At 48.1% G+C, this 13431-nt stretch overlaps 1 long non-coding RNA gene across 3 annotated transcripts in view; it reads right to left on the reverse strand.

Moving 5' to 3' along the window:
- Positions 1 to 13431, reverse strand: part of LOC141072985 (uncharacterized) — a 203578-nt gene that overhangs the window by 107860 nt on the left and 82287 nt on the right. For all 3 annotated transcript variants that reach the window (XR_012226928.1, XR_012226926.1, XR_012226927.1), the window contains exon 4: positions 11168 to 11248. This is a non-coding gene — a long non-coding RNA (uncharacterized lncRNA). The remainder of the gene's footprint in view (positions 1 to 11167; positions 11249 to 13431) is intronic.

The following is a 13431-nucleotide window of genomic DNA, read 5'->3' on the forward strand; positions in this document are numbered from 1 at the left end:
TGCACCACCACCGTCAGAGACACTTGATTGCACTATGAGGGACCCTGTGCCAGTGCCCGCGCCCAAGAGTCGGCCTACCCACCTGTCCAGGGCAACGGCACTCGCACGGTGTCGTGCGCTAGGTGGTGACCCCGGCCATGGGGGGGAGGCAGCACAGTTAGGGAGTTTTAGAAAGTGGCATATGTTGATGTTGGACATTCAGCTGATGCAAAAGGCGAAATAGGTCAAGTCCCAGGAAGAGGTGGACCAAAGCAAGCCATTTTTCTGTCACCCTATGTGTCATCAGGGGAAGGTGGGACAAAATCCTTGGAAACCCATGCATGGTTCATTTTAATGAAGGTTAGATCATCCACATTTTGGGTTGACAGACGGGTCCTTTTTTCTGTCAGGATTGATCCAGCAGCACTGAAGACTCTTTCCGATAGCACACTTGCAGCTGGGCAAGCGAGCTCCTGTAAGGCATATTGGGCCAATTCAGGCCAGGTGTCCAGTTTAGCGGCCCAATAGTCAAAGGGGAATGACCTGTGTGGGAGAACATCGATATGGGAGGAAAAGTAGTTTGTAACCTTGGTTGACAACTGCTGTCTCCTGTCACTTTCCATCGATGCAGTATTACCAGTTGTGTGAGCGGTATTTGAAAAATCAGTCCACAACATTGTCATGAAATCCCTGTCTCCAACGCCACTTCTGCTGTGTGCACCACGAACACCTCTGCCAAGCTGCCCCCGGCCCGTACGGCTCGTGTGAGAACCATCACCGCTGCTGTGTGCGGGGAATGCCTCAAGCAACCGATTTACCAGAGTTGCTTGTTTATTAGCCAATATTAGGTCAAGGTTCTCCTGTGGCATGATGTTTTGTAATTTGCCTTTATAAGCGTGGATCCAGGATGCTGGCCAACCAGTAGTCGTCATCGTTCATCATTTTGGCAATGCGGGGGTCCCTTTTTAGGATCCGCAAGGCATAATCTGACATGTGGGCCAATGTTCCCGGTGTCAATGATGCACTGCGAGTGCTGGTTGGAGGAGCACTTTCTGGCAAATCCACATCCCTCCAGTCACGCACAAACCCTGTACCAGACCTTGCCACGCCAACATTTTCACTTGCCCCACGAGATGCATCCTCCTCCCCTAAGTAATCATCCCCATCATCATCCTCCTCCTCCTCTTCTTCCTCCACCTCGTCCAGGAGAGGTCCCTGAGCAGACAATGGCTGAATGTCATCAAGGATTCCCTCCTCCTCTTCCTCCTCATCAACATTGGCTGCAGACGCCTGCTCCTTAAGGTGCGTCAAAGTTTGCATGAGCAGACGCATAAGTGGGATGCTCATGCTTAGGATGGCGTCGTCTGCGCTTACCAGCCGTGTGCATTCCTCAAAACACTGAAGGACTTTACAGAGGTCTTTCAGCTTCGACCACTGCACACCTGTCAACTCCATGTCTGCTCTCAAAGTGCCTGGCCGTGTATCCTCCCACAAATGCATTATGGCCTGCCTCTGCTCGCACAGCCGCTCCACCATGTGCAGGGTGGAGTTCCACCTTGTTGCAATGTCGATAATGAGGCGGTGGTTGGGAAGGTGGAGCAATCGCTGCAGCTTCTGCATACGAACGGAGTGTACAGGCGACCGGCGGATGTGCGCGCACAGTCTTCGCACCTTCTGGAGCAGGGCTGTTAACTCCGGATAATTTTTGAGGAAGCACTGCACCACCAGGTTCAAGGTGTGAGCCAAGCAAGGTATGTGGCTGAGTTTTGAAAGGGCTATGGCTGCCACAAAATTACGGCCGTTATCACTAACTACCTTGCCTGCCTCAAGATGTACACTGCCCAGCCATGACTCAGTTTGTCGCTTCAAGTACTCGGCCAGCACCTCGGCGGTATGTCTGTCGCCCAAACACATCATCTGCAACACAGCCTGCTGACGCTTTCCACTAGCTGCTCGATAGGGGGACACATCGTCTGCAACAGTGGCAGCTGCAGATGGAGTGCTCGTACGACTGCGCTCTGTGGACGAGCTTTCGCTTCTGGAGGAGGAGGAGGAGGAGGGTGGAACGCCTACAGCCAACTGTTTCCTATACCGTGGGCTAGGCAGCACTGTCCCACCACCGCTGTCCCCTGTGGACCCTGCATCCACCACATTAACCCAGTGCGCAGTGATGGACACGTAACGGCCCTGGCCATGCCGACTGGACCATGCATCAGTAGTGAGGTGCACCTTTCCGCTCACTGACTGCTTGAGTGCATGGACAATGCGGTCTTTCACATGATGGTGGAGGGCTGGGATGGCTTTGCGAGAGAAGAAGTGGCGACTGGGTAGGTCATAGCGTGGTACTGCATAGGCCATGAGTTCGCGGAAAGCTGTGCTTTCCACCAACCGAAAGGGCATCATCTCAAACGAGATTAGTTTGGCAATGTGGGCGTTCAAACCCAGTGTACGCGGATAAGAGACTGAGTACTTTCTTGACCTACTCATAGTGTCTGGGAGGGTGAGCTGGACTTGAGAGCTGCATATGGTGGAAGTAGCGGTGGACAGGGCGGACTGAGAGAGGGTTGATGATGGTGATGGAGTTGGTGTTCTTTCTGATGGCCTAGAATCAGTCTTTCGTTGATATAACAGTGGGATTCCCATACTGCTGTGGCCTTGCAACGACACCTCAACATTTGCTGCTGTGCTAACCGGTGGGCTTACAGTGGGGGAAACAATGTAGCGTTGCTGACTACCTTCGTTGTGATCAGTTGCACATGTGGCACTTGAGGTTTGGTGTTGTGTCCACGCTTGCAAGTGCATGCTGGTTAAATGTCTAAGCATGCAACTGGTATTCAAATTTTTCAGATTTTTCCCTCGGCTAGAGGTCTTTGCGCACTTCTTACAGATAACCTTGGCCTGATCATGAGGATTTTGTTCAAAAAAGTGCCACACTGCACTCTTCCTACTTTGGCAGACATTTTGCGGCCTAGCACGCTGTGATCTTTTGACCCTCTGGACAAGCTGTCCAGCAACTCTTTTGATGTTTGGAACCTGTCTTTGGAGTGCTCCGGGCCTGCCAGATAACAGCTGTTGCGATGTCGATGTCTGCTGTGGATGCTCCTCATCTGAGCTATTGGAAGCAGCACCCTCTTCCCCCAATGGATGCCAATCTGGGTCAACAACTGGGTCATCCATCACCTCCTCTTCTATGTCATGTGCACCTTCCTCTGTCACCGTGTATGGTGGTATAGTGTGCGGGAAGGGGCACCTGAGTCTCATCAGGGTCAGAATCTGGCTCTGTACACTGCGAGGACAATGTAGTGCTCTGAGTGAATGTACCAGCAGAATCATCCATCAGCGGCTGTGCATCAGTGCACTCCATGTCAGATTCATCTTGGCCTGGGTAATTCACCATTTCACTTGATAATCCAGGCATGGTATGTGAAAACAGCTCCATGGAGTAATCAGTAGTATGGCCTGCGTCATCCTTCAATCTTGGTTGGGGTGAAGGACACAAGGAAAGGTGTGGTTCATGAACATGAGCCTCCAATGATGACTCAGTGCTTTTACTTTTTACAACTGAAGAAGAGGAGGCGATAGAGCTGGAGGCTGAGTCAGCAATGTAAGACAAAACTTTTTCCTGATGCTCTGGCTTTAAAAGCGGTTTGCCAACTCCTAGAAAACTAAGCGTTCGAGGCCTTATGTAGCCAGACGATGACGCAGGCTCAACACCTCCTGCATTCGGTCCTATTTTGCTCTTGCCACTACCATCAGATCCACCACCAACACCATCATTACCAGCTGCCAACCCCCGCCCAATTCCACGGCCTCTTCCACCAGCCTTCCTCATTTTTGGTAGAAATGTAGACAAAATCCAACAAACTATATAGTATGTAAAACAAGGTACAAGGTGTCTATAGGACAGGGGAGATTTTGAATTTCTGCGCACACTTTTGGACACTGGACACATTTGGATTGTGTGAGGCCCAATGAATATCTGAGCGCTATGTGACAGGCTCGATGGCACAGCTGTGACCTAAGTGACTAGAGGATAAGGGAGATTTTGAATCTCTGCACACACTTTTGGACACTGGACACTTTTGGATTGTGTGAGGCCCAATGAATATCTGAGCACTATGAGACAGGCTCGATGGCACAGCTGTGACCTAAGTGACTAGAGGATAAGTGAGATTTTGAATCTCTGCACACACTTTTGGACACTGGACACTTTTGGATTGTGTGAGGCCCAATGAATATCTGAGCGCTATGTGACAGGCTCGATGGCACAGCTGTGACCTAAGTGACTAGAGGATAAGTGAGATTTTGAATCTCTGCACACACTTTTGGACACTGGACACTTTTGGATTGTGTGAGGCCCACTGATATCTGAGCGCTATGTGACAGGCTCGATGGCACAGCTGTGACCTAAGTGACTAGAGGATAAGTGAGATTTTGAATCTCTGCACACACTTTTGGACACTGGACACTTTTGGATTGTGTGAGGCCCACTGATATCTGAGCGCTATGTGACAGGCTCAATGGCACAGCTGTGACCTAAGTGACTAGAGGATAAGTGAGATTTTGAATCTCTGCACACACTTTTGGACACTGGACACTTTTGGATTGTGTGAGGCCCACTGATATCTGAGCGCTATGTGACAGGCTCGATGGCACAGCTGTGACCTAAGTGACTAGAGGATAAGTGAGATTTTGAATCTCTGCACACACTTTTGGACACTGGACACTTTTGGATTGTGTGAGGCCCAATGAATATCTGAGCGCTATGTGACAGGCTCGATGGCACAGCTGTGACCTAAGTGACTAGAGGATAAGTGAGATTTTGAATCTCTGCACACACTTTTGGACACTGGACACTTTTGGATTGTGTGAGGCCCACTGATATCTGAGCGCTATGTGACAGGCTCGATGGCACAGCTGTGACCTAAGTGACTAGAGGATAAGTGAGATTTTGAATCTCTGCACACACTTTTGGACACTGGACACTTTTGGATTGTGTGAGGCCCACTGATATCTGAGCGCTATGTGACAGGCTCGATGGCACAGCTGTGACCTAAGTGACTAGAGGATAAGTGAGATTTTGAATCTCTGCACACACTTTTGGACACTGGACACTTTTGGATTGTGTGAGGCCCACTGATATCTGAGCGCTATGTGACAGGCTCGATGGCACAGCTGTGACCTAAGTGACTAGAGGATAAGTGAGATTTTGAATCTCTGCACACACTTTTGGACACTGGACACTTTTGGATTGTGTGAGGCCCACTGATATCTGAGCGCTATGTGACAGGCTCGATGGCACAGCTGTGACCTAAGTGACTAGAGGATAAGTGAGATTTTGAACCTCTGCACACACTTTTGGACACTGGACACTTTTGGATTGTGTGAGGCCCAATGAATATCTGAGCGCTATGTGACAGGCTCGATGGCACAGCTGTGACCTAAGTGACTAGAGGATAAGGGAGATTTTGAATCTCTGCACACACTTTTGGACACTGGACACTTTTGGATTGTGTGAGGCCCAAAGAATATCTGAGCACTATGAGACAGGCTCGATGGCACAGCTGTGACCTAAGTGACTAGAGGATAAGTGAGATTTTGAATCTCTGCACACACTTTTGGACACTGGACACTTTTGGATTTTGTGAGGCCCAATGAATATCTGAGCGCTATGTGACAGGCTCGATGGCACAGCTGTGACCTAAGTGACTAGAGGATAAGGGAGATTTTGAATCTCTGCACACACTTTTGGACACTGGACACTTTTGGATTGTGTGAGGCCCAATGAATATCTGAGCGCTATGTGACAGTCTCGATGGCACAGCTGTGACCAAAGTGACTAGAGGATAAGGGAGATTGGATTGCTTTTAAAAAAGCAGTTTGCGGAGCAGTGGGTAAACAGCAATGCCAGCCTGTCAGGAAGCCTTAAAAGGCAGCCCAACAACCAACACTACTGATACACCACAATATAGCCTCCCCTTGCACTGCACACACAGTGACTGGTGTGTTGTGCAGGCCAAATTGCTATCAGCAGCAGAAGCAGTTTTTTTTTCTTCTCAGCAGGACAAAAAAAAAAATTGGGCTTGCTTTTAAAAAAGCAGTTTGAGGCCCAATGAATATCTGAGCGCTATGTGACAGGCTCGATGGCGCAGCTGTGACCAAAGTGACTAGAGGATAAGGGAGATTGGATTGCTTTTAAAAAAGCAGTTAGCGGAGCAGTGGGTAAACAGCAATGCCAGCCTGTCAGGAAGCCTTAGAAGGCAGCCCAACAACCAACACCACTGATACACCACTATATAGCCTCCCCTTGCACTGCACACACAGTGACTGGTGTGTTGTGCAGGCCAAATCGCTAGCAGCAGAAGCAGTTTTTCTGTCTTCTTCCCTGCCTAACGCTCTCCCTACAGAATCAGCAGCAACCTCTCCCTATGCTAAGATCGGCAGAAGTAAGATGGCGGTCGGCGTGCACGCCTTTTTATACCCCCTGTGACGCCCACCAAAGCAAGCCAATCACTTGCATGCCCTTCTGAAAGATGGTGGTGACCCGTGCCTATGTCATCACGTTGCCCACAGTGTCCGTGGATCCTGATTGGCTGAAAAAGAGCGCAAAACAAACTTTTGAAACGCGACTTTGGCGTGTAAGTCGCCGACCTCGTGGCTGACCTCATCCTAGGGTCGGGTTTCGTTTCATGAAACCCGACTTTGCCAAAAGTCGGCGACTTTTGAATTTTTTCGACCCGTTTCGCTCAACTCTACCCAAGAAGTAAGGAGGTCTCTTTCCACCTCCAAACCATGTAGAATTGTGTATAAGTGATGCACGCTCTGACTGCGAAGGGCCCATATTAAGTTCTTGCACAAGGGCCTCTTCTACCGGTGTCCGCTGTTGCTGCTTGATTGTCTTTCTGCTTTCAGTATGTACAAACCATGATCAATCAGATGCCTGATTCAGACATTGAAGATTATTACATTATCTTACGATAAAGAGGTTGTCCATTACAGGATAACCACTCTGCTTAATCACTTATGGGCTACGTTAAACAAGACAAAACAAAACAATGGGACTCACCTTCCATAGCAGCACCGTTCTGGTGATTTCAGTACTGCAGGTCACGGGACTGCTGCTGCCAATCGGTGGCCATTGGTTGGGTACCTTTTGCCATTTCTACAGAAAATTGATGAACTACAGGCAATCAGCAGCCACCGATTGTTGTCACGGGCCTGCTACAGCCAATTATATGAACTGATGGAAATGGCGATGATGACATCACTGGAGTGGCACTGCTGCAGATGAGCATCCATTTTTTATTATTTTAAATAGGGCCTTGAAGTGTTTAAGTACTGGTTGTCTTGTAGTGGAGATTCCCTTTAAGCAGGTATTGTGTTCTTTTTGCAGAATTGTACCCATTATAATATATGGTGTTATTCACATGTCTGTGTATTTTCATGTAGCCTGTTAAGCTGGGTGAGGGAGAAGTAAGGTGCACAACAACGGGGAAGGGGGGAGTCCAAACACTAGGGAAGGGGGGAGTGGAGACTACTAGTCAGATCTAACACCTTATCTGTCCTAAACATCCCTAAATAGGTTCTGCACCTATCGCCGAGCAGGAACCTAGTCCCTGCCTGACCCTAGCGATAGGCCCTTGATAGGGAGGGGACGGGGTAAGCGTTAGTTATCCCCTACTACAACTAAAGACAGAGAAAGTGGACAACCGAGGGGATACACTTAGCTTGAGAAGACCACTGATATATCACATCAGGAGTTCTCCAAGAAGACACTAGCCGACCGCTAGTACTTCCAACAAGACAGAGGGAAATTGAGCTAACACCAGCGCCATGCTGAAGATACTGAATGTATTTAAACCTTCAGCAAAGGTGTGTTAATTAGCAGCAGGTGGATTAACTGTTGTATCCTAGAGGGAGAAGGATATCACTCCACAAGAGATGCAAAAATCAGGAAGGTGCTTGTAGAGCTAAACGCAATGATCTTCTACAGCCAGATCCAGGATGACTGTCTATCACACCCGACACATCAGTGACACTGTGTCATACAAAACTCGAGATGGTAAAAATGGACACACGCCCATACACCGATGACACACTGATCCAATAACACCAGTCCCATCTTTTCCCGCAAGTGTTTAAACACGGATATGTGATTGAGGTCTTAAATGTATTTTATTTGGATTCTTTGTGATATATAAACACAAAGTAGCAAGTATTTGTGTAGTGTAAAGAAAGTGATATCGTTTTATAAATACTTTAAAAATACAAATTTTAAAAATTGTGTCATGCATATGTATTCAGCCCCCGAGTCAATACTTTGTAGGACTATCTATCTCTGCAGTTACTGCTGAAGTGTTTTGAGGTCTGTCTCTACCAGCTTTTCACATTTACACAGGACATTTTTGCCCCTTCTCTGCACACTTGCTTTTGCTCAGTGAGATTGGGTGGAAAAGTCCGTGCACAGCAAATTTCACATCTTGAAACAGATTCCCAATGGGATTTCGGTCTGCACTGTTCCATTCACACATATATGCTTTGATCTAAACCATCCTTTGTAGCTCTGGCAGTATGTGTAGGGTCGTTGTCCTACTGGAAGTTGAACCAATATCCCAGTTTCAAGGCTTTTGCAGCTCCTAACAGGTTTTCCTCCAGGATTATCCTGTATTTACCTCCATCTTCCCATATGCATCAATTCCACATGAGCAAGGTCTTTTAGCAGTGAAGCGGTATTTATCCAGTCGTGGACTTGATGTTTCATTAGTAGGTTTTTTAATGCCATTGTTGGAGTATGCTCTTTTACATAACTATTTTGTTTTTAAGGATCGATTTTATGTTCAGAAGAGAGGCGTAGCGATGGGTGCGGCTTTCGCACCCTCCTACGCAAATGTATTCATGGGGGCATGGGAGCATGAACATGTTGAAAATGGGGATTATATATCATCAGGTTCAGTTGTATCAGGGGCGGACCTACCGCCCGTGCAGACCGTGCATTGCACGGGGGCCCCAGGGGAGAGGGGGCCCCTCCAGCCTCCAGCACCGCATGGCTAATTATGTCAAAATTCAAATTAGCCATGTGTAGTGCAATGAGGAGAGCAGCGCTGCGGGAGGCTAAGGGGCCCCTGTGAGGCAGGGGGGCCCGCCTGCCCCCAGCGCCGACTTCACCCCCCCTCCCCGCATTGAAGGAGGCAATGATGGAGCCTGGAAGAGAGCGCGTCAGCTGACGCTCCCTCTCCCATCATTCCCCGCTCTGCCTCTGACACAGGTGGGTGTGCGATGACATCATCATGCTCTCACTGTGTACCAGGCAGTGCAGGGGAGAGACAGGAGCCGGGAGCAACGCAGGCACGAGGAGAAGGTGAGGAGTGTGTTTTTTTTTTTTTTTTTTAAATCAGTGTGAGTACTGAACTGTTGGGCCATGCTGGGGGGCTATATACCATGCTGGGGGGGCTATACACCATGCTGGGGGGCTATATACCATGCTGGGGGGCTATATACCATGCTGGGGGGCTATATATCATGCTGGGGGGCTATATACCATGCTGGGGGTGCTATATACCATGCTGGGGGGGCTATATACCATGCTGGGGGGCTATATACCATGCTGGGGGGGCTATATACCATGCTGGAGGGCTATATATCATGCTGGGGGCTATATACCATGCTGGGCTGTATCATACCATGCTGGGGGGGCTATATACCATGCTGGACTGTATTATAAAATGCTGGGGGGACTATATGCCATGCTGGGGGGGCTACATACCATGCTTGGGGGCTATATACCATGCTGGGCTGCATCATACCATACTGGGGGGCTATATACCATGCTAGACTGTATTATACCATGCTGGAGGGCTATATACCATGCTGGTGGGCTATATACCATGCTGGGGGGGGCTATATACCATGCTGGGGGCGCTATATACCATGCTGGGGGGGCTATATACCATGCTGGGGGGGCTATATACCATGCTGGGCTGTATCATACCATGCTGGGGGAGGCTATATACCATGCTGGGGGGGCTATATACCATGCTGGGCTGTATTATACCATGCTGGGGGAGCTATATACCATGCTGGGCTGTGGGGCCATGCTGGGGGGGGCTATATACCATGCTGGGCTGTATTATACCATGCTCGGGGGGAGCTATATGCCATGCTGAGCTGTATTATACCATGCTGGGGGGGCTATATACCATACTGGGCTGTATTATACCATGCTGTGGGGGCTACATACCATGCTGGGCTGTATTATACCATGCCGGGGGGGCTATATACCATGCTGGGCTGTATTATACCATGCTGGGGGGGTCTATATACCATGCTGGGCTGTATTATACCATGCTGGGCTGTATTATACCATTCTGGGGGGCCTATATACCATGCTGGGCTGTATTATACCATTCTGGGGGGCCTATAAACCATGGTGGGCTCGGCTATATACCATGTGCGGCTGTGTTATATACCACGCTGGGCTGTATTATACCATGCTGGGCTGTATTATACCATTCTGGGGGGGGCTATATACCATGGTGGGCTGGGCTGTATACCATGTGGTGCTGGGCTTTATACTATGCGGCTGTTATATACTATGGGGGGTACATTTTACATTATATTCTATAAGGGGAGGCTGTGTTATATAATATGGGGGGCTACATTACATTCTAAGGGGAGGTAGGCTGTATTATATTCTATTTGGGGCTACATTATATTCTATAGGGGAGCTGTATTATATTTATTATATTCTATGGGGGCTGCATTATACTATATGAGGAGGGCTACATTGTATTCTATGGAGGGGCTACATTACACTATATAAGGGGCTGCATTATATCCTATGAGGGGGTTGCCATATATTCTATGGAGGGGCTGCATTATACTATATGGGGGGACTGCATTATATTCTATGGGGGGGGTTACATTATGTTCTATACAGATATTATATCCAGCCCTGCATAGCCTCAATATTAGATAACAACAAATAACAAATAACTTTGTTGCCCTATGAGGGGTTGGGGGGGCCCGAAAAATTTCTTGCACAGGGGCCCACTACAGTCTGTGTCCGCCCCTGAGTTGTATTATGGATGAGATTCATCGATGATATCTTATTTGTCTGGCACGGTTCCAAAGTGCAATTGGAAGGATTCCTTCAATATTTGAATGAAAACAGTATTAATATTACACTTACCTGCACGATTAAACAGGATTCCATAAATTTTCTGGATCTGAAGATATCGGTTGATGACACAGGATTACTTCTCCCTTCCATCTACCGGAAAGAAACGAGTGTTAATGCATTGCTCCATGCCAGTTCATCACATCCAGCGCATATTATCCGTGCGATACAAACAGGACAGTTCTTAAGAACTAGACGTATCTGTGGTCGACAAGATGTTTTCGAAGAACAGGCCAATGAACTGACAAATAGATTTTTCAAAAAGTCGTTATCGGAGAGATATTATGCATAATGCTTTTGTTAGAGCCAAAGAAACTGATCGGCAATCGTTGTTAATTTCTGAGGCAAAAAATAAAGAAACAGATGGTCATGTATTTACTCCATTCACTGCTAGCAAGCAGCCTGAATGATACAACTTCCCACCTCTGCTGCCTCTATTCTCTGCTGTAATATATCCAAATGGTAATCAACTGAGCCACCCTGCATGTATTTACTCCATTCACTGCTAGCAAGCAGCCTGAATGATACAACTTCCCACCTCTGCTGCCTCTATTCTCTGCTGTAATATATCCAAATGGTACAACTCCATACTTCTGCTGCTTTACCATTTTGCTGCATATTTAAATGTGCTTGCTAAAGCTTTGGTATAGTTCATTTGTTGCACTGTATGTAATACTTACTGCTTTAGATCTGTGACTGGGGCCTTTCTAGATCTTATCAGGTGGAAGGTGCTATAGCATATTGGCACATCTTGGTCTAGTGCCTTTGATCATCTAACCATCCCCTGGTGTGCTGGCCCCAGCTGCCAAATTATACCCAACCAGCTCCCACAATCCCTCTCTCCTGACCCTGTAGTGTGGCCTATATATGTAGTAGTTGCTAAGGGGAAGCACGCAGTGTGGGGTACAGCACGCAAGCATCCCATAAGCAAAGCATCACAGAAGATAAGCATCCAGCAAAACGGCAGTTATACATGGTAGTTAGTCAGGGCTGGAGTCAGGTAACCCACACTTTGCCTTCCCCTTTAACCATGTGCTTTATTTTTATCCTCCTGTGTTCCCTTGCCATCCACATTCATCACCCTATCCCCCCTCCATCACGACTCATACACATCAGCCCCTCTATACTTCCTTCTCCCATGTACAGCTCCCACACACTCCTCACCTTCCTGAGAAACCTCAGCCCATCTTGCCCAAACACATCGCAGAAAAAAACTACTTACAATTCCAACAACTATTGGCTCTTTATCTTCCTTCTCCTACTGATTTCAGGGGACATCTCCCCCAACCCTGGTCCACCATCCCCCAACCTCAACCCTTACCCTACCTCATATCGAAACCACAATAATCTGATTAACATTACTTGCACTCCCTCATCTCAATCTTTTAATTGTGCCCTCTGGAATCCACGGTCTGCTTGTAACAAGCTTCCTTTCCTACACAACTACTTTCTGAACAACTCTCTTAATCTGTTGGCCCTCACTGAAACCTGGATTCAGGATTCTGACACTGTCTCTCCTGCTGCCATTTCCTACGGTGGCTTACAATTCTCTCACTCCCCGAGACCCACAAACAGACCTGGTGGTGGAGTTGGCATACTCCTGTCCCCACAATGCACTTTCCAGGTCATCCCCCCAGTCCCATCACTCTTATTCCCTTCTTTTGAGGTCCACACCATCAGGCTCACCCACCCACTTCCTTGACCACTTTTCAGCCTGGCTGCCACACTTCATGTCCTCAGAACTACCAACCCTCATCCTGGGAGACTTCAACATCCCCATTAACAGCCCTAATTCCACATCTGCATCCCAGCTTCTATCACTAACCACCTCTCTAGGCCTCTCACAGCTTTCAACCTCTGAGACACATAAGGACGGTAACACCCTTGATCTGGTCTTCTGCCGGCTCTGTTCAATCTCCCACCTAAACAACTCACCGCTTCCACTCTCTGACCACAACATTCTCTCCTTCACGCTCACAAATCCTCGCCCACCCCAGCTCATTCCTACCTAAAACACAGTCAGAAATCTACAAGCTATTAACCCTCAGACACTTTCAGATTCCCTACACTCATCTCTGTCCCCAATCTCCTCTCTTTCCTGTCCTAATCTGGCTGTTCATCACTACAATGACACTCTTAGAAGCACCCTTGACCAAGTAGCTCCCCTCACCCTCAGAACCTCCAAACACAGAGTAAAACAGCCCTGGCTCACATCGCAAACTCAACTTCTCCAGCAATGCTCCAGGAGTGCTGAACGCCTATGGAGAAAAACCCGC

The sequence above is a fragment of the Dendrobates tinctorius genome, unplaced genomic scaffold (genome assembly GCF_039654945.1).
Source record: "Dendrobates tinctorius isolate UK_male_01 unplaced genomic scaffold, ASM3965494v1 ptg000294l, whole genome shotgun sequence".
Taxonomy (NCBI): Eukaryota; Metazoa; Chordata; class Amphibia; order Anura; family Dendrobatidae; genus Dendrobates; species Dendrobates tinctorius.